Source organism: Triticum dicoccoides, chromosome 6A, assembly GCF_002162155.2.
Source record: "Triticum dicoccoides isolate Atlit2015 ecotype Zavitan chromosome 6A, WEW_v2.0, whole genome shotgun sequence".
In the NCBI taxonomy this organism is placed as follows: Eukaryota; Viridiplantae; Streptophyta; class Magnoliopsida; order Poales; family Poaceae; genus Triticum; species Triticum dicoccoides.
The window spans coordinates 576,794,385-576,816,869 of NC_041390.1; positions in this window are offsets into that span (position 1 = coordinate 576,794,385).

Here is a 22,485-nt window from a genome sequence, read left to right on the forward strand (position 1 = left end):
ACCGTGGCAACCCACAACCTTAGAGCATGTTGGATACTTCGGCAGGTAGCGAAGAGCGGCGAGGACATTCTTATCTAGGACACCTCACAACTGCACCCTCCAGAAAACAATGACACAAGGGTATTGATGGTCTTCGAGACATTCGCTTCAAACAATAAGAGTAAAAGGGCACTGCGCGATCTCACCGAAGTCTGCCAGGTCGCCGTAATTGACCCCTGGAACAACACGGCCATAACCTTTAACGCCAGGGACAAACCTACATACAGAACAGTCCGAGCGCCAGCCGCATTAGTCCTTAGTCCCATGGTGGACGGTTTTCGACTTACAAAAGTCCTCATGGATGGCGGTAGCGGACTAAACCTCATTTACGAGGATACGCTCCAGAAGATGGAAATAGAGAGGAGCTGCATCAAGAAAAGCAGCACAACCTTTCGAGGTATCATTCCCAGTCGGGAAGCGTGGTGTGCAGGAAAAATTACACTTGATGTGGTATTCGGCATGCTGAAGAATTATCGGTCCGAAGAAATAACTTTCCAGGTGGCCCCTTTCAATAGTGGATACCACGCCCTTTTAGGGCGAGAGGCCTTCATGCGCTTTCAAGCAGTACCTCATTATGGGTATATGAAGCTAAAAATGCCCAGGCCTAATGGAATAATCACCCTCGTCAGTGACCCGGATATAGCACTCCGCGCTGAGAACAAAACAACATCCCTGGCCTTCGAGGCATTATCAGAGGCCCTTGCGGCCGAAGAATTAACCACACTACGCTCCACTGTGGATAGGGACGATGCGATCCTGGACAAACGACCCAAATCCACTTCCTTCAAGCCAGCAGAAGAAATAGTGAAATTTCAGGTCCATCCAACAGACCTGAAGAAGACAACATCTATTGGAGTGCAACTCAGCCCCATAGTTGACGCCTCATTACGAGAATTCTTGCGCGAAACTGGGATATATTCGCCTGGCACCCCTCAGATATGCCAGGAATCCCGCGCGAGTTGGCCGAACACAGCCTCAACATACTGAAGGGATACAAGCCAGTCAAACAAACACTGCGGCGCTTTTTCGAACCCAAATGGCAAGCTATGGGGGAAGAGCTGGCCAAACTCATCGAGGCCGGATTCATTAGAGATATTAAACATCCAGACTGGCTGCCAAACCTGGTAATGGTACCAAAGAAGGATAAATCCTGGCGCCTGTGCGTCGATTTCAACGACCTTAATAAGGCTTGCCCTAAGGATCCCTTCCCCCTCCCTCGCATTGATCAAATCATTGATGCTACCGCAGGACATGACTCGCTGTGCTTCCTTGACGCATATTCCGGATACCATCAAATCAAAATGAGGGAGTCCGATCAAGCTGCAACAGCATTCATTACGCCATACAGGCCGTTTTGCTTCAATACCATGCCTTTTGGGCTCAAGAACATCGGCGCCACCTACCAGCGCATGATCCAAACATGCCTCGAGAAACAAATCGGCAAGGCAGTGGAGGCTTACGTGGACGACGTCGTCATCAAAACCAGACACGTCGATACACTAATAGACGATCTGCATCTCACATTCGACAACCTCCGTGCATACGACATCAAGCTTAACCCGGAAAAGTGCGTCTTCGGCGTCCCCGCTGGAAAACTGCTGGGCTTCATCATTTCCAATAGAGGGATTGAAGCAAATACAACCAAAATCCAAGCTCTGTCACAATTGGCTACGCCAACCGAACTTAAACAAGTCCAAAAACTCGCGGGGTGCATGGCAGCTTTGAGCCGCTTTATCTCCAGGTTGGGGGAAAAGGCGCTGCCACTTTACCGCCTTCTACGGCATTCCGATAACTTTAAGTGGACAGACGCGGCGATGGTCGGACTGGAAGAAATAAAAGCCCCTCTGGCAAGCAACCCAATCCTGGCCACGCCAAATGTCGGCGAACCAATGCTCCTTTATATATCGGCAACACACCAGGTGGTGAGCGCCGTACTCGTCTTTGAGTGAGAACAAGACGAACACGAATTTCCACTCCAAAAACTGGTATACTACGTATCCACTGTCCTCACACCATGCAAATTCCGGTACCCTCATTATCAAAAGATAGCATATGCAGTCTTCATGGCATCTCGAAGTGCACCCCTACGCACACGGCTAAGAGATCAATGATCAACTTGTCTATGGGGTGCCCCCTCCCCCGTATATAAAGGAGTGGAGGAGGAGGAGAGGGCCAGCCTCCTAGGTGCGCCCAAGGAGGGAGTCCTACTCCCGGTGGGAGTAGGATTCCCCCTTACCAAGTTGGAGTAGGAGAGGGAAGGAAGGAGGAGAAGGAGAGAAGGAAAGGGGGGCTGGCCCACCTCCCAATTCAGAAGGGGCTTGGGGGGCGCGCCCCCACCTTGGCCGCCTCCTCCTCCTTTCCACTATGGCCCATTAAGGCCCATTGACTCCTCGGGGGGTTCTGGTAACCCCCCGATACTCCGGTATATGCCCAAACTCTCTCGAAACCTTTCCAGTGTCCAAACATAGTCATCCAATATATCGATCTTTATGTCTCGACCATTTCGAGAATCCTCGTCATGTCCCCGATGTCATACGGGACTCCGAACTACCTTCGGTACATCAAAACACATAAACTCATAATACCGATCGTCACTGAACGTTAAGCGTGCGGACCCTACGGGTTCGAGAACTATGTTGACATGACCGAGACACATCTCCCGTCAATAAGCAATAGCGGAACCTGGATGCTCATATTGGTTCCTACATATTCTACGAAGATCTTTATCGGTCAAACCGCATAATAACATACGTTGTTCCATTTGTCATCGGTATGTTACTTGCCCGAGATTCGATCGTCGGTATCTCAATACCTACTTCAATCTCGTTACCGACAAGTCTCTTTACTCGTTCCATAATGCATATCCCGCAACTAACTCATTAGTCACATTGCTTGCAAGGTTTTTTAGTGATGTGCATTACCGAGAGGGCCCAGAGATACCTCTCCGACAATCGGAGTGACAAATCCTAATGTCGATCTATGCCAACTCAACAAGTACCATCGGAGACACCTGTAGAGCACCTTTATAATCACCCAGTTACGTTGTGACGTTTGGTAGCAAAAAACGTGTTCCTCTGGTATCTGGGAGTTGCATAATCTCATAGTCATAGGAATATGTATAAGTCATGAAGAAAGCAATAGCAATATACTAAATGATCAAGTGCTAAGCTAACGGAATGGGTCAAGTCAATCACATCATTCTCATGTGATCCCGTTAATCAAATGACAACTCATGTCTATGGCTAGGAAACTTAACCATCTTTGATTCAACGAGCTAGTCAAGTATAGGCATACTAGTGACGCTCTGTTTGTCTATGTATCCACACATGTACTAAGTTTCTGGTTAATACAATTCTAGCATGAATAACAAAATTTATCATGAAATAAGGAAATAAATAATAACTTTATTATTGCCTCTAGGGCATATTTCCTTCAGTCTCCCACTTGCACTAGAGTCAATAATCTAGTTCACATCGCCTTGTGATTTAACACCAATAGTTCACATCACCATGTGATTAACACCCATAGTACACATCGCCATGTGGCCAACACTCAAAGGGTTTACTAGAGTCAGTAATCTTAGTTCACATCGCCATGTGTTTAACACACAAAGAGTACTAAGGTGTGATCATGTTTTGCTTATGAGAGAAGTGTCGGTGTACAAAAGTAGGGATTCTCCTTTTGACCCCTTTACTCGTGCATGGGAAGTCAGAGCCACGCGCCGCTGCCACACTTAGCAGGGCAGAGGAGGGAAGCCGGAGAAAAGCCAAAGCACAAGACAACCAAGGCAACGCCAAGACCAGAAGCATAGGGGAGCAAGAGTGCGAGGTAGGCTCCCTTGGCAAGATCCTTGCCGAGGCAGCCGCCGCAGTCCCGACAAGAGCCTTTCCGGGGCAACCTGCCCGATGCCAGCGGAGCAAGCCACCCTTGAGCCCATGTGTCCCAACATTACCAACTACATTGGAACCAAGGCTCGGGAGGTGCCTCTGTGGTGGCATGCAGATCTTTGTCAAGATCATAAACATGTGAGATCAGATGAGGACCAGAAGACGGTGACCCTCGGCAGGATCCTAGCCGAGGAAATCCACAAGACCCCCGGCAAGCGCCTTGCCGGGGTGACTGCAATGCCACGACAAGACCCTTGCCGGGCCCCCGGCAAGACCGTTGCTGAAGGCATCAGTGAGGCCACTGCCAGGTCCGCGCCAGCCAAGACTCCACCGTCGTCCCCAAGTAGCTGCTAGCTCAACCAGCTGGGCAGGGACCTGCATGGCGACGGGCGGCCTCTACACCAACTCAGCAAGCACCTGCGTGGTGGCATGCAACCCTTCGTGAAGGCTCCACCACCGCGCCAGCCCAGCAGCCAGCCAACGTGGCACCACGACGCCTCGTCAGCTCGGACGCGTGTCAAGGCCAGACGAGGCGGCGATAGATGGGACGTGCTTCCTTGCCGTCCCCGATAAAGCGAAGCGGACACGTCGGCAGTGCATTAAATGCGTTTGTCCGACGGTCCCAGAGGATAGGCTTATCAACTGTAGACCTTTCCACCTCTTGTGTGCCACTATGGCAACCCCTTTTTGCCTATAAAAGGAGGCCCGAGGCGACCAGGAGGGGGATTCGGCTCTTTTGGGCAAGTTACACCCTGTAGCTAGCTCAAGAACACTAGAACATTCAATACACCCACCAAAGCAGGACTAGGGTATTACGCATCTCCGCGGCCCGAACCTGGGTAAACGATCTGTGTGCTTCCTGTCAGACCCGCTCTTTGCACAACCTCGCACCCGCCAACCATAGAAGGGATCCCAGTGATTCCATAGGTGTCGTTCCCACCGACATCTTTTGCGCACTAGGTAGGGGGCGCGGTTGTGAGAATCCGGTCTGGCAGTTAGCCTAGAAGTTCTTCATCGCCATGGCTCCCAAGAAGAAGGCGGCCACGGCGGTTGGTTCGTCGGGAGCCGCACGGCCCGTACTGGTGCGGGCGAGCAGCGGGCCGGTCGCGGACAGGACCCGAGGCGCGGCCTGCGAGCACCAACATTGCTCTAGCAGTCAGAGCCTAGTGTGCGGCGTCGTTCGTGCACGAGATGACGGGCCGCACGCTGCAATTTCCAGAGACGAAGCTGGGACCCCCACAGGCGGTGCGGGACCCTTCGGGGGCATCGTCGTGCCACCCACGGGCGGCGCAGCGACCTCCAAGATGCCCACCCCGGCGCCCACAGCGCGCGTCACCACACCGGTGACCCTAGACGCCGCCGTGGGAAGAGCCACGTGCATCATTTGCAGGACGAAGGAGGCCAGCATGCCCGCCGAAGTGCTGGCGAAAATGGCACGCAGTCGCTGGGCCGTGATAGAGCTCCTTCTAACGTGGTTAGAAGTCAAAGCGCGCCACGGTCCACGCAGCTTTCGCCACCACCCACGCCAGCAGAAGCTTTGGCGCACGCGCAGCTACTCCTCGACTTCCCTCCTGCTGCGGAGAAGCTCGACGAGTGGAGAGCCACCATCCGGAGCCTTGTTTCCATCGCCAACAAAGATGATCCGCAACCGGCGGGGCCCTCGGGCTGGCGCTCCGTCGAGCCACCACATGCCAGCGGTGGAAGGACAGGGGGAGCGGCAGCCACAGTGCACTCTCCTCCCCCGCGCCAGTTGCCGCCGGTGCTGGTCCGTCGTGACGACATTTGTGATAACATTTCCATAGCGTCGTCCGACCCACGGACCCACCGCGATCAGCGCCAAGTTCTTCGAGAGTGAGCCCATGAAGACGCTCGAACCACCTTCGAGCGTCGGCGCGATACACGCCACCAGTCGGATAAGCGGGCGGGGCCCTCTATGGACCACCCAACACCGGGGAGCTCTGGCATCCTACCTTACGAGGTGGGTTGCCCAGCCTTTACCCGGGAGCTGCGGCAATTCCAGTGGCCGTCCCACCGCACGTTCAAGCCCAACGTCGGCGAGAAGTACAACGGCAAGACCCATCCGTCAGAGTTCCTCAGCATCTACACCATCGTGATGCAAGCTGCTGGAGCTTGCGATGACAAGGTGCTTGCCAATTACTTCCCGTTGGCACTGAAGCCTAACGTCATGTCTTGGTTGATGCACTTGCCGGCGGATTCCATTTCTTCTTGGTCGGATCTGTGCCATGAGTTCGTTGGTGCCTTCACTGGAGGCCACCAAGCTCATGGCCAGGCCAGTGATTTGCATATCATTCCCCAGAAGGAAGGGGAAACCCTGCGCAAGTACATACAGAGGTTTAGCCGGGTGCAGTACAACATCCCCAATGTTCATCTCCCCGCTGTGATTAGCGCATTCCATCAGAACATGCGCAATCGCAAGATGCGTGAAGAGCTGGTGATGAACAAGGTTAAGGATGTGGCTGAACTTTATCTTCTGGCCGATAGGTGCGCCCGGGCTGAAGAGGGAAGGAAGTACCCCGGCAAGGACGCCGGCATGGAAACCGACTCTAGTGATGAAGACACCGCCGCCCCGACGAAGAAGGGCTAGCATCATAGGAAACGCATGGGCAAGGCCGTGCTTGCCGTTGAGGGATCCGAAGACACTGGCGCTGCCAAGAAGGCCAAGGCAGACGACCCCAGCAAGGAGATTGCCGGGTGCGCCGCCTACCGGGCCTTGGCAGCCGCCGACAAGCCAGGAGGCTCCGACAAGCAGTATTGCAAGATCCACCGCCCAAGGGCCACGACCTCCAGAACTGCCGATAGGTCGAGCTGCTTGCCGAAAAGCAAAAGGCCGAGTATGAGAGGCGGGACAAGGAGAAGGGTCAGGATGGTGCCGAAGGATCCGGCAAGAAGTGTGGTGACCAAGGAGGCTGCCGCGGTAAGGATAACCAGCAAGAGAGGCCCGCTCGGGGCCGTGACAAGAAGCAGGAAGATGATGATCATGACGAGGACGACGAGTCCGGCGAGCAAGAGTTTCAGAAGGCTACGGAGGCCATGTGCGTCGATGGTAGCGCCTCGCTGCACACTTCTCACCACCAGCTCAAGTAGTGGGCGCGTGAGATCACAGCAGCGGCGCCATCGTTCGACGCTCAGAAGCCGCTGAAGTGGTCTAGCGCGCCCATCATCTTTGACGCCGAGGACCACCCTGATCGCACAACTGCGGTCGGGTGTTTTCTGTTGTTGGTCTCACCAATGATACGCAACCTCAAGGTGAACAAGATGCTGGTTTACGGTGGGGCCGGTCTGAACTTAATCTCGCCCGTTGTGATCAAGAGGCTGCAAATTCCCGACGGAGACCTCTAGGAGACAGGCACGTTTCAAGGGGTCAACCCGGGAAGGAGCCAGCCGAAGGGGAAGGTCACGTTGCCTGTGACATTTGGAGGCGAGTTAAAGTACAGGACGGAGAGGGTTGTCTTCGATGTAGCCGAGATCCCCTTGCCCTACAATGGGATCCTCGGCCGCCCGGCACTAGCCAAGTTCATGGCGGCATCGCATTACGCCTACAACACACTGAAGATGTCTGGGCCGATAACCACCATCACCGTCCCTTGCAACAAGAAGGATGCGCTGATCTGCGCCGACCTACTCTGCCGAGAAGTAGTTGCAGCTGTAGGCATTATGGGAACGAAGGTCCCCAGACTTGCCTGCCTGCGGCCCACCACGTGGCCAAGCAGCAGGCCATACGGCCCATCTTCGTCAACAAGGCACCCAAGACCCTTGGACCCTCGCGAGGCGGACGACAGAAGACATCCTATGGAGTGGCCTGGCTAGGCAGGCTCACGAGGAGCGGATATATCAAGGGGGGCAAACCTCACGAGGCTCTCGTGACGTGAGCCATGACGAACGGTGCCAGGCGGGCACCGGTGCGTGCAGCATCCTTATTTCCTCTTTGGTGCTAAGGAGGCAAGCGCAGGCGAAGAGTACCGAGGCATTAGGCAAAGGTTGCCATATTGGTGCAACGAGACCAAGACCAGGAGGATGGCAAGGCGGAGGTCATCGTGGAGCCCAAGACGGCGTCACCCCAGTGCTTTTCGAAGGCGAAGACCGCTTTTGTCAGGATACCTTGTACTAGCTGTCCCCCTGCCAATTTTCCCGCCGTTGTTGGCTCCCTTCTCGCTTGATATTTGGGAAGAGGACCAGGGCCTTTATAAATAGGACTAGCCACCACAGTAGGAGGCATCGGATTTGGAGCCAATCCTTAACCACAAGCTCATACACACAAGAACACCTCAACCTCAGGAGGCTGTTCTTCCCTTGTACTGTTCATCATCAGCCCAAGAGGCAATCCACCACCACCACACTGGAGTAGGGTATTACACCACAACGGTGGCCCAAACCAGTATAAACCTTGTGTCTTTCTGTGTTGTGAGTTCGTCGAGTTTGTCCACAAGATCTTAGTGAGCTAGCACTACAAAAAAATACACTTCCGTGATGATACGTGTTTGGCACAGTAGGTCGCGTTTTTTGTCATGCATGTACATCCATGAAGATTTTATGACAGAATCAAGATAGTCATACATGTTCTGTCGTAGAAGTGTTCCATGACATTACCAAAATTATCATCACGGAAGTGTCCACTTCCATGACGATAAATCGCGCGTCACAGAAGTGCTTTGGTCAAGGGTGACCGACATGTGGCATCCACCGTAACAGAACGTCGTTAAGCTATCGGGTCGGGTTTTGGATCTGTTAACCCGTTAACAGCCTCGACCAATGGGGATTTTCCATGTGTAAAATCATCATTGGCTGGAGGAAACATGTGTCGGCTCACCGTTGGGACAGATGTCATCTGCTCATTGGATCGAAGGCGCCTATGATACGGCGACACGTGGCACGGCCCAACAGAGCCCCATTCCCGTGAAAAGGCCGACCCGTTTGACTTGGTCAAAAGGTGGAGGGCCGGCCCATGGAAAGCCTATTAATGGCATGTTCACATATAACCCATTTACAGCCCACTAACCCAGGGCCCGTTACGCCCTATCCGAATTAGGCCCAGTAGCGTCATCTGGGCCGTCCAATATGATTCAGCTCATTTTAACTTCCGGCCCATGTGTGGCCCATGACTTCTTTCGGCCCATATGAGGACCTTTGTAATTCTTGGCCCATTAACGGCCCGTGGTGAAACTGGCCCGTAATGAACAGTGTATCACTTTATACCCATTAACGGCCCGTTATTCCATTAGGCCATTTCCAGCCCAAGTTATCTTTCGGACTTCTCAGGGCCCATTGATTCTTGGGCTCATTTGCAGCATTCGGTTACATACGGCCCGTTACAGTCATTTTCTACTTGTGGGCCAAATTCAACCCGTCATTACAGTCGGCCCGTTTGCGGACCGTTAATACGTTGGGCCATTTTCATGTCAAAAAAACCCGTTGGGCTGTTTTCATAGAGTTATCAGATACGGCCTATTAACGGCCCGTTATGGTCCACGAATAGTATGGCCCATAATTGGCGAAATGATGATACGCCCCGTAGGAGGCCCATGGATCCTACAGCTCGTATGAGGCCCATGGATAGTACGGCCCGTAGAAGGCCCATGGATCGTACGGCCCGTAGAAGGCCCATGGACCCTACGGCCCGTAGAAGGCCAATGGACCCTAAGGCCCGTATAGAAGGCCGATGGATCCTACGGCCGGACGAAGGCCCATGGATCATATGGCCTGCAGGAGGCCCATGGTTACAACAGTCCGTGTGTTGCCATGATTATTTTGGCCTAGTTACCAAAAATAGGCTATTGTGGCCACTAGAAAAAAAACAGAAAAAGAACTGCAGTGACTACAAGCAAAGAAATAAACAAGACAATAAGGAAATAAATAAGCAAGCAATTAACGCTAGCCTATTACCGCTATTACACATATTACATCCACTGGGCATCAAAGTTCGCCACCAGTGCAAATATAGGGAACAAAGCAGCACATTACATACACTGGCCGTCAAAATTGGCCACCAGTGCAAATAAACGCGGCAACAAAACAAGAGAATAACTGAAACAACTTCAGAAGAGCTCAAGAAACGTTATGCTGGGTATCCACCATGCTGGCAATAAACTTAGCAAGTTGATTAGCTTTGTCCTGTTTGGCGCTAAAATCCTCCAACGCTTGCTGTTGCACTAGAAAGTATGCATCTGAATGCTCCAGGGACTTCCACAGTCCTTCCGCTTCTTGTCGCAGCACAGCTGATCGATGTCTTTCAGCTTGTAGTTGAGACTCAAAAAACCGAACTGATTCAGACAGTGAGTTTGAATAGCTTGTGCAAGCGGTAGTGGCCAGTAACTCGAACACTAAACCAAGACAGGACTTTGGGGTTCTCTCGCTGTCTTCAAGATAGTCTTCCTTAGCTGTTTTATCAGCTTTGTTGGAGAACAACAAGGATGTGTCACTATCCTGAACCTTATCTGCATTACTTCCTTTACCATTGCTTAATAAGGAACTCTTCCCCAATATTCTGTCAGCATTCTAAAAGAAGAAACAAGCAGACACATAACAAGTTTAGCATGTACTAGTATATGAAACTCATTTCGGTGAACCAGTTCATTACTAAGGTGGACAGGATTAAACTACCAAGTCTTCTATTCCCAAGTACTAGTACATAATAAAAGCATCAAACAAACAAATATCTATGTCCTATGGTCACTGCATTTGTCTTGCCAAATCAAAATAGAGACACAGTTCAAATCATATCAGTTCAAGACAAAGCAGCAGTGAAACAATACAAAGCGTGGGAAACTACACGGCACAACAAGATTTCAATGGGTACCACGGGTCTACATGTACAACAACACTATTGGCTCTGTTGTGATGTTAGTAATGTGCATGATATGAAAGTCAACTGTATAAACAATTGAAATTGAAATCAATAGAGCTATTGATAAGAGAAAACCTGTTAAAGAAACATGCGTGAATATGCCTGCTGTGCCATTGGAATTTCGATTGGATCCTTCAATTTAAAAATAAGTTTGTATGAGTAAATACAGTGATACAAGACAAAAGCAATCATAGTTAAAAGGGCGCGCCTAAGCGAGTGCTTAAGCGCACCTAGGCTCTAGGCGTTAGCAAAACGCATTGCGCATAACTACGCATAATCTGTGCATAACTGCGCATAAGCATGCGCTTTGGTCAGTAAAGCGCAAGGCGGTGGCAAAACGCACAATTAACGCCTAGCGCTTTTTTGAACTATGATAGCAATGGAATCTTAAATTAGAACAGTTGTTCTTCAGGTTTAGGCACTTGTTCTACATAAATAGAGTATAGTAAGACGCAAGAATATAATACTTAAAAATAGAAAATGAGCTCATAGACCTTACCACATTCTTGGTTCGGGACCAGTACAGAACAAGGTGTTCCCAGTCATCGTCCAGTAAATGTGTCTCAGGAGAACATAAGGGAATTTGATGAGTTTCTTTGCCGGTGAAATACATTTTCTTCAGGTAATTCCGATACTGCCACCAAGCATTCTTGAAGATAGCAGAGGTATTAGCACATGTTACCACATCTTGAGTTTCCAAATCGGTCCTTCTCTATAGAGAAAAATGGGAAAATTTGCTGTATTATAACCATCATGGAGGTAGGATGTATGGGACGAAGGAAAGTAATTGCCATGAATAACATTACTTACACATAACTCCTGGACAAACACCTGCAACTGCCATTTTCCTTCATCTTCAGTATAATATTTCCAAGATGGGAAGATACGGACATACGATTTAACAACATCAAATGCGATAGGTGCTAAACTACGACTAGCTGGTTGTGCTTCCTCCACAGGAATAGGCATACTTACTGGTGGAGTTGGGGTTTGCCGTGATAGTACTGGCCCTTTGCACACTGGAGCTGCCTTACTAACTACTCTTGTTTGGGAGCTCTGTGGTGGAGATGGTGCTGTGTCAACAGGAACTGGGTTACTATCGGCTGGGGTTGGGGTTAGATTGGGTGAAGCTGGTTCTCTGTCCATCGCAGTAGGGGTGCAATCTGCGAGAGTTTGGGTTATGTGTGGTAGGGCTAGTTCTTGTGCATGTATAACCGGGGTGCTATCTCCACCAAGAGGTAGAACTGTTTATTTGAGGATCGTGTTTTTAGTCTGCTAGATACTAGCATCACCCGCTCCAACTCAAATGGCTGATAAACAGGAAACATAGTTGAATGTACAGACATTGTATGAGAGACAGATGCAATAGATAGTGTGGAAAAAACAGGGCATGAAATAGTTGACATGTATATTGTTTAACTAAAACGGATAGCATGACATAATTTCACATATATGATGTCTATCTAAACTGGATAGCATAGCATAACATAATTCAAAGATATGATGAATAACTAAACAGGATTGCATGACATAATTCACCTACATGTTATCTAAGTAATCAGGATCACATCATTTAATTCACATATGTGATTTATATGATAAACAGAGGGCATTCGATATGATGTCTGAACTAAGAACATGGTGTTGAATATTGTGTATATGATGTCTAAACTATGCAATGCAAGACACCGTATGCATGATATGAGCAGTATAACCGTGCCAAGTTAGAGCATACACCTCAGTGGGGGAATAGGACTGGTCATCTGTCTCTGAATCCATTTCTGAGGAGCTATCGGGACCCAACAAGAGATCTTCTTTGACAGGTAGCACTGTCTGCTCTGAAGGCCTTGTTTTCACTCCAGATTTTTCCATCTCCCACCCAAATGGCTGATTCAAAGGAAGAGTAGTTTAATGTACAAACATTGTCGACAAATGGAAATGTAATGAAGAAAAGGATGGGCAAGATATCATTCAAATATATGATGCCTGGTTAAACAAGATGGCAGTGCACATTTCAGATATATTATGGCTGGCTAAAAGACATGAGACTGCATAATTCCCATATATGATATAGAAACTAAACATGTGGCATTACAGAACATGTCTAAACTAAGCAGATGACATATATGATGTCAAAAGTAGGCACTGCAAGGCAACATATGCATGATATGACTAACATCATCATGCCAAGTTAGAGCAAACACCTTGGGGGGTAAATAGGAGTGGTCAACGGCGTCTGAATCCGCCTCAGAATAGATATCTTCCTCTGGATTACAATCTGGAGAGTGAAAGTGCGTTATATCGACTAGAGGGGGGGTGAATAGGCGATTTTTATGAAATTCTTCACTGAGGAATTTGCTAGTGAGGAAATTCCTTAGTGAAGAACTACTAGCAGCGGAATAAGTACTCAGAAGTAAACATAGCAGAATACATGCATGGTCATCATGTTGAAATGAAGACAAACACAGAGTACAGAAAGCGTAAACACAGGATAGCACAAGATGAAGACAAACAGACTGAAGAAATTGAACTGGGGAAATTGAGAAAGTCTTCAGTCAAAGTCTTCAAACACAGATATGAACAAACACACAACACATTAATGAGGAAATGGAAGTGTTGAGGAAATAGAACTAGGTGGCTTGGTGAAGACAATGATTTGGTAGACCAGTTCCAACTGCTGTCTCAGTTGTACATCTGGTTGGAGTGGTTGACTATTTAAACTCGAGGACATACAGTCCTGGACACACAGTCCTCACCGTATTCTCCTTGAGCTAAGGACACCCAGTCCTCGCCCAATCACTCGTGGTAAGTCTTCAGGTGACTTCCGAACCTTCACAAACTCGGTCACTCGGCGATCCACAATTCCTCTTGGATGCTCTAGACCATGACGCCTAACCATCTGGAAGAAGCACAATCTTCAAAGGTAACAAGCGTTGGATCCACGCAGGATCAATCTCTTCAGTGATGCTCAATCACTTTGGGTTTGTAGGTGTTTGGGTTTGGGTTTTGGATTTTCCTCACTTGATGATTTTCGCTCAAAGTCCTCGGAGGATGGGATGCTCTCAAATGACAAATGTCAGTTTCTCGCAGAGCAGCCAACCAGCTAGTGGTTGTAGAGGGCGGCTATTTATAGCCTAGGGAGCAGCCCGACATGATAAGACATAAATGCCCTTCAATGATATGACCATTGGATGGATAAGATATTTTGGGACAGCTGGCGCGTAGCACAACAATGGTCAGAAATTTGAGGTTCAAATTCCTCAGGGCTATCATGTTCCTCACAGTGTAGGCAATTCGCACTGGCGAATTCCTAAATCCTCATTCAGAACAAAGTCCTCAGTGACCAGAAGAACTGCGTCTCTGTCACTTAAGAAATTGACTGAACTATATGAGATTTCCAATGGCTTCACTCGAAGGGATTGGTAGGTGTAGGATTTTGAGTTGAGCATCACATGGAAATTTCTCCTTAGTATTTCCTCAACCCCCTTTAACAGTACGGTGTTTCCTATGACTCAAGAAAGAGAAAATGAAACTACGAAAACAAAAGTCTTCATGCTTCATGTTCCTCGAATGAATACCAAGTCTTCAGGGTTACACCAATTTCTTCACTTTCAAAGTCTTCAGAAAGTCTTCAGAATATCAAAGTCTTCAGTCGAAGAACTTCATTTTTAGGGGTCAACTTTCTCTGTAAATATCAAACTCCTCATAGACTTATAGACCTGTGTACACTCATAAACGCATTAGATCCTTAACCTATAAGTCTTCAATACACCAAAATCACTAAGAGGCACTAGATGCACTTACAATCTCCCCCTTTTTGGTGATTGATGACAATATAGGTTAAGTTTTCAACGGGGATAAACATATGAAGTGTAAATATTGATATTGAGGAATTTGATTGCAAGATATAGAAGAACTCCCCCTGAAGATGTGCATAGTGAGGAATTTGCTTTTGAAGCAATGCACACTTGAAGAATTTGATATATAATATGAAGAATTTGAAATGCATGATGAGATATGGTGCCTGATGAAATTCAGCATGCGTGCAATAATATTAACGAGGAATAAGCATGCAGAATAGTGCATCAAAAGTATCAGAGCACAGTGCATCAAAAGTATCAGAGCACCATCGTGTTTAAGATTACAACTCGATCCAATAAAGTTTCAGAAGAACGAGAGTTGTAACTTAGCAAAAAACGCCCTTATAATAGACCCGCTTGAAGACTAACTCAGATTTCTCCCCCTTTGTCATCGAATGACCAAAAGTATCGAAACTGTGGACTAACGCCCCTGAAGATAATCAAGATGATGAAGGAGCACCAGCGTTGTTGGGGTCGGTTGTTGAAGTAGGGCCTGCCGCAGTGTCGTCCAATTCTTCATTTTTATCAGTCTCACATGATGAAGAATAGGAGCTGGCCACCAAAGAAGGAACCTTGACCTTCTTGTATTTCTTCAGAGGAGGTGCAGACCAGTCAAACTCTTCTTTTAGACCCATTTTCTTCAGATCGTCAGCGTTGTAAACTTGAGATAGAACAACCCAGGTGCGGTTGAGGGTTTCATGGAGGTAGTAGTGGTTTTTCTTCACTGCATTGTGTGTTGAAGTCATGTTGTGAAGAATTGAACCAAACCGACGCTTCACCCATTTGTGATTGCGATCAACCTTCTGGTGAAGACTGAGGAGTAACTCACGATCAGTCATCATCATGGGTGCTGTGGCTTGAGGGTTTGGCTTGGCATTGTTGGCGGCAGAGTCATGTGTGGCAGAGTCATCATTGGTGGAGTAAGATGCAGCCTTGCAAAATTGACCATCCAATGGACGCATGCCTTCATCGATCACAGTAGTTGCCTTGCCCTTTTCATCAGCTGAGGAAAATGTCCTTTTGAGGACTTCAATAGGAGGCAAGTAGCTGTAGTGGTTCAGAGTGTCAGCTTTGAAATTGAGTGAAGACCTTGTCCTGATGAATCTCATAATCCATGGCGCATAAGGTTTCAGCTCAAATGGTGACATAGCAATATTGGCCAAAGTCCTCATGAAGAAATCATGGAAGTTGACGGGAACGCCATGCATGATGTTGAAAAGCATGTTCTCCATGATGCCAACGACTTATTCATCATTTGAGTCGTGGCCTTTGATAGGACTTATTGTCTTCGACAGAATGCGATAGACAGTCCGAGGCACATACAACAATTCCTTGACGAGGAAATTGGTTCGAGGGGCCTGCCCTGGCTTCAAAGGCTTCATCAGCACTTGCATATAGTGATTTGAAAGCTCAGGTTCGTTGTAAACACAACGTGCATCTTCAATGGGAGGACTTAGTGGCAGGGCACGAAGCAATTCAGACACTGGTGCCTTGTAGTGAGTGTTTTCTGTCATCTAGTCCAGAACCCATGAATTCACATCTTCAGAATCGCCTGTGATGTGCAGCGTTGCATAGAACTGAAGAATGAGTTCTTCATTCCAATCACATATGTCAGTGCAGAAATTCAGCAGCCCAGCATCGTAAAGAACACTGAGGACTGGCGTGAAGCACGGCAAAGACTCCATGTCTACATGAGGAATATGTGCATGGTCGAAGACTTTGTCTGTGTTGAATAGCACTGAGGAATAGAAGTTGGCTTGACTAGCAGTCCAGAAACGCCTCTTCCTTATGCAAGCAGAGTCATAGGGGTTGTAACCTGTGAAGAATACATGCTCGCCAAAGAAGTCTTCAGCCTTGAACTTTTGCTTCCTTAAGAACGGATCCTTTGGCTTGGGCAGAGGAGTGTCAGTGAGTTGCATCACTACCTCATGAATCGCGATCTCAGGTTCATCGGTCTGAGGAATTTCTGGTTCTTCCTCAGGTGCAGTCTGAGTTGTCACATTTTCAGCAGCAGAAGTTTCTTCAGCACTAGTGGCTGGAATTTCTTCACGGACAGATGAGGTGGGATGATTTTCTTCAGAGCCCAATTGAACTGTTGGTGCAGGGAAGTGAGGGATTTGCTGCAGCAGGGTGAAGAGTGGAGAATTGGGATGCTGACTTTCCCAAAAGTAGTCATTCATCACTGGAGTTGTGCTTCCAATGACCACATCTTCATCATCAATTTCTTCAACACCAGCCTCTTCAGCAGTAAACTAAGGCATTGGTGATGATACCACTTGGGTTGAAGGGATCGCATCCACTTCAATTTCTTCATCAATCTGCTCTGACGAAGCAGCAGATTGAGTTTCTTCATCAGATACGATTGGGATCACATATTCTTCATCAAATGGAACAAGGTCCTTTGATGGCATGGTGGAAATCGGAACAACATCGATCGGATTTTTATATGAGCTGGTCATAGGCTTCATCTTCTTTGGAGCTGAAGATTCTGAAGCATTTGATACTTTCCTTTTCTTCACTGCAGCTCGCTCTGCAGCCTTGGTCTTCTTCACATCTGATGTAGAAGGAAGGATAGGAGTTGGTGTAGGCGCAGGTGGAGCTAAGGAATCTGTTTGAATTTCCTCAGGCGCAACTGATGCAGTTGCCCTGACTTCTTCAGTTTCTTTAGGCGCACCACTAGTGGATGCCCTGGCAATTTCTTCAGCGGCTGGAATGGAGTCATCAGCCCTGGAACTAGCATTTTCTTCAGCAGCCTGGAGTCATTAGCCCTGGAACTAGCATTTTCTTCAGCAGCCTGGAGTCATCAGCCCTGGAACTAGCAACAGAAGCTTCAGCTTGAGGAACTTCTTGTTGCGATGGGGCTGCAACATTTGTGAACTTTTCAGTCAGTTTCACAAACCTGACTTTGGCTCCCTTCCAATCAGCATAGTATGAGTCAAATTTGTCGCTGAGGGCTTTGATGTCAGCCTGCATCTTGACAAGTTCTTCAGTTGTCATCTTGACAACATTTTTCTTCAGCAGTTTCTCTTTTCTGTACTGCAATTTCTTGATCTCTCTGGCCCTATCATATTTCCATTTCTCCTCTTTGGATGAAATGAGTCAGCATGTGACTTTGGCCAGGTGTCAACTTGAAGTCAGGCATAGGAGTGTTTGGGTCCTTGTGCCAGAGATCAATGTAGTCTAGGATCGCTCTTGGATCCAACAGCAGCGGCACAGGTGTGCCTTTGGCTCTAGCAGCCGTTACTTACCTATCTCTGATGATTTCCGCAGGTTCATCATCATCAGCCTCATCATCTTCAGGTGGCTCTTGGAAGGTGACCTGTTTCTTCTTAGGACTTGGCCGAGGACCTCGTCTAGCAGTTGCTTTAGTCTTCAGCAGAGTTGGGCCAGATGAAGAATTTGGCGCAGCTGAGGAACTTGTTGAGACACCAAAGGCAATAGAGATGCCTACAGTCCTTTGGCACGAGGCCAGGTGCACAGGTGCTGAGGACTTTGTCGGAACAGCTGAGGATTGTGGAGGAGGTGCTGAGGACTTTGGTGGAGCAGGAGCAGCATGAGGAATTTGCTTTGAAGATTTTGAAGTTCCTGTCCGTGAGGGCGTACCAGAGGAACTTGGCTGTGAGGGCACTGTTGGTGAAGCACTTAGCTTACGAGCAGGCTTCTTTTCCATTGATTTCCTCGGCTTGACAGAGGCCTCAGTGGCAGCAGCAGCAGCAGAATCTTCGTTGAATTTCTTCACTGCTTCTCTAGCTTGTCTTGCCAACTTGGCTTGACGCCTGACCCATTCTTCAGGAAAGTCCTCACCGCGTTTGACGCTAGTTGGATCAGCCACTTGGCCAGGTGCCAGTGGTAGTCTTGGGCATGGAGGGTTGAGAGCGAATTTCTTCATGTACTTTGGAGTAACATATATGTACTCCCTCCATTCACGTGCCCATCTCCGTTCTATCCTCTGAATGCGCACCTTGCGCTGATTTTTGCTCTCTTTGCCAAACTTGGCTTCATCAGGTGTGCAGTACTCAGCATATATATCCTCAGGGATTTCAAACACAGTCATAACCTCAGGTTTCTTTCCTCCTTTCTGCGGCTTCTTACCATCTGCCATGTTCTTCAGCTGAGGAATTTGAACAATCGAATTCTCTGAAGAAGTATGCAGTTTTTCTTCGAGGAACACTGCAAACGAGTTAAGTTGATGAGAACCTAATGATTCAGCAGCGGACATGAGTACCTGTGAACAGAGTATGGTTGCGAGGAATTTGGAGAGGTCATATGCGTTCTCAGAAGGTATTTTAAAAAGAACAAGTTTGAGGAATTTGACCAGATGCGTCTTGAAGAATTTCACTAAGCATGCTTTGTCTTAGGTTCAAGAGTTGTATAGATCGGAGATCCACACAATTGAGGAATCTTGACGAATACAAAGCTTAGAGAAATGAATCAAGAACAGAAGATTTGTGAGGTGTTTTGTGTGTGAGGATTTGAGAAATAAAACACCTTTTGAAGATTTTGTAGAAAAGTTTCAAATCAAGGAGGGCAGTAAAAGTAACTTTTAATTACCCTGAATGAAGAACACAACGAACAGTGAGGCGAAACAGTGGAGTTCGTCGGTGTAGATCTTCCACGCCCTAACTCGGTGGAGGAAGACGTCTACGGCGGCGGCGGAGGTGAAGATTTCCGCGGTCAGCGCGAGTACGACGGCGACGAGGTCGAGGCAGTCAAGCTCTTCCTCACCGGCGATGATGGAGTAGCGGCGGCACTAGGGTTTGAGAAGCTCGAGTGGGAGAGAGAGATCGAGCGGAGTAAAAGAAGTGAGGAAGGGGTGAGGGGGTATTTATAGTGGCAGTGAAAAACTATTCGCCCGAAGATTTGGGACGAACGTGCCCCTGACCTTTCTCCTTCTCACGACATGTGTCACCCACGTACTATGTAGTGGAGATCGTGTAAGATCGTGGGTGAATAGAATAATGCATCATGGGATGCGGAACGGTTTGAGCGGCAAAACCGAAAATTTGGATAAGATTAGTCTTAACGTTCCGTTCACAATTTCTTCAGCTGACAAGGACATAGTGAAGATTTTGAACGAGTTTCAAATAGAACGCACATGAAGAATTTGTGAACAGATTGGATTGAGTATAGCATAGAGGGGAAGGGTCCGATCACATTCACTTAGCAGAAAAACCAACTTGAAGAAATAGCTATAAGTGAATGTTGTAGAGAACATAAACTCATATATATATAGCCGATGAAGAAAAACACCGGAACAAGTGAAGATTTTCCAAAGTTGAAGAATTTGAACAACTGAGGAATTTCAAAACTGAGGAAAAACTCAAATTGAAGATTTTCAACTTTTGTGGTGGCGTGGCCCACCGTATAAGAATGATGATTTCAGACACCGCGTACAATTGTTGTAGGGTTCTGAGAATCAAATTCTTCATTGATTTCTTCACACTTAGAGTGTTATTCTTCATTGATTGAAGAAAAACGTTTCTTCATGTGTTGCGCATCTAAGTCATCAATTTTGCATAAGTGTTAGGATGAGTGCCTTTTCAAAGTACATTTGAAGACTCTAAGATATTTAGCTCACACCGCAACTTGCTAAATCTCTTCTCATCCAAGGGCTTAGTGAAGATATCAGCTAGCTGTTCTCCAGTCTTCACATGCTCAGTAGAAATGTCGCCCTTCAACACATGATCACGAAGAAAATGATGACAAATCTGAATGTGCTTTGTCTTCGAGTGCTGAACTAGGTTGTGAGCAATCTTGATGGCACTCTCATTGTCACAGAGAGGAACATTCTTCACGTTGACGCCATAGTCCTTGAGTGTTTGCTTCATCCATAGCAGTTGAGCACAGCCAGAACCAGCAGGAATGTACTCAGCTTCAGCAGTAGACAGTGATACGCAGTTCTGTTTCTTCGAGGACCAATAGACCAAGGATCGTCCAAGGAAATGATAAGTACCAGATGTTGACTTGCGTCCACACAATCACTAGCATAGTCAGAGTCAGAATATCCAATGAGATCAAAATCCGAGCCCTTGGGATACCATAATCCTAGTGTTGGTGTGTGAGCTAGATATCGAAGAATATGCTTCACAGCCTTATGGTGTGATTCCTTCGATGCAGCTTGAAATCGGGCACACATGCAAACACTAAGCATTATATCTGGCCTAGATGCACATAAGTACAATAAAGAGCCAATCATGGAGCGGTATACCTTATGATCGAAGTCAATACCATTTTCATCGGTGCATACATGACCATTTGTGGGCATAGGAATTTTGATGCCTTTGCAATCTTGCATGCCGAATTTCTTCAGGACATCCTTGAGGTATTTCTCCTGAGATATGAATATGCCATTGCGCTGTTGACGAATTTGAAGACCTAAGAAGAATTTCAACTCTCCCATCATAGACATTTGATATTCTTCACTCATCATATAGGAAAATTCATCACTATAACGTTGGTCAGTACAGCCAAAGATGATATCATCAACATATATTTGGCACACAAACAGTTCACCATCATAAGATTTAGTAAAGAGAGTGGGATTGAGTGAACCGGGTGTGAAGCCTTTCTTCATGAAGAATTCCTTCAATGTGTCATACCACGCCCGTGGGTCCTGCTTGAGGCCATAGAGGGCCTTGTTAAGTCTGAAGACTTTGTCAGGATGTTTTGGATCTCCAAAACCTGGGGGTTGAGCAACATATACTTCTTCCTCAAGCTTACCATTGAGGAATGCACTTTTCACATCCATTTGATATAAGAGGATATCATGATGGTTAGCATAAGCAAGTAATATGCGAATAGCCTCAAGTCTAGCAACAGGTGCAAATGTTTCATCGAAATCAACTCCTTCAACCTGTGTGTAGCCTTGAGCTACTAGTCGTGCCTTATTCCTCACCACAATGCCGTTTTCACCTTGCTTGTTGCGGTAGATCCACTTTGTGCAAATGATATTATGCTTGTGAGGATCTGGATGATTGACCAGTTCCCAGACATTGTTGAGCTTGAACTGATGTAATTCTTCTTGCATGGCCTGAATCCACTCAGGCTCTAGAAATGCTTCATCTACCTTAGTAGGCTCTATGATAGAGACAAAAGCAAAATGCCCACAAAAGTTAGATAGATGTGAAGCTTTTGAGCGGGTGAGAGGACCTGGTGCTCTAATGTCATCGATGATCTTCTCCACTTGCACTTCTTTTGCAACGCGAGGATGAGCTGGTTGACATTGAGGAATTTGATCAGCATTTTCTTCAGGTGCATCAGCTCGACGTTCTTCATGTTCTGGAATGAATTCTTCAGCAGATTCTTCAATAGGAATAACATCTTCAGTAGCCTTGTGCTTGATAGAATCCTCAGGTGCTGGTTCATCTAACACAGAAGGTAGGTGCTCTCTTTGCGAGCCATTAGTTTCATCGAACCGCACATCTACAGTTTCAACAATCTTGTGAAGAACATTGTTGAAGACTCTGTAGGTGTGCGAGTCCTTTCCGTAACCAAGCATAAAACCTTCATGTGCTTTCGGTGCAAATTTAGAGTTGTGATGAGGATCTCCAATCCAGCATTTAGCACCGAAGACTTTGAAATAACTCACATTGGGTTTCTTGTTAGTGAGGAGTTCATAAGCAATCTTCTTGAAGAATTTGTGAAGATATACTCTGTTGATGATATGTCACGCAGTATCAATTGCATCAACCCAGAAATGACGAGGGGTTTTGTACTCATCGAGCATAGTGCAAGCCATCTCAGCAAGAGTCCTGTTCTTGCGCTCCATGACGCCATTCTGTTGAGGAGTATAAGGAGCAGATAACTCATGAGTAATACCAAGTTCATTAAGATATTC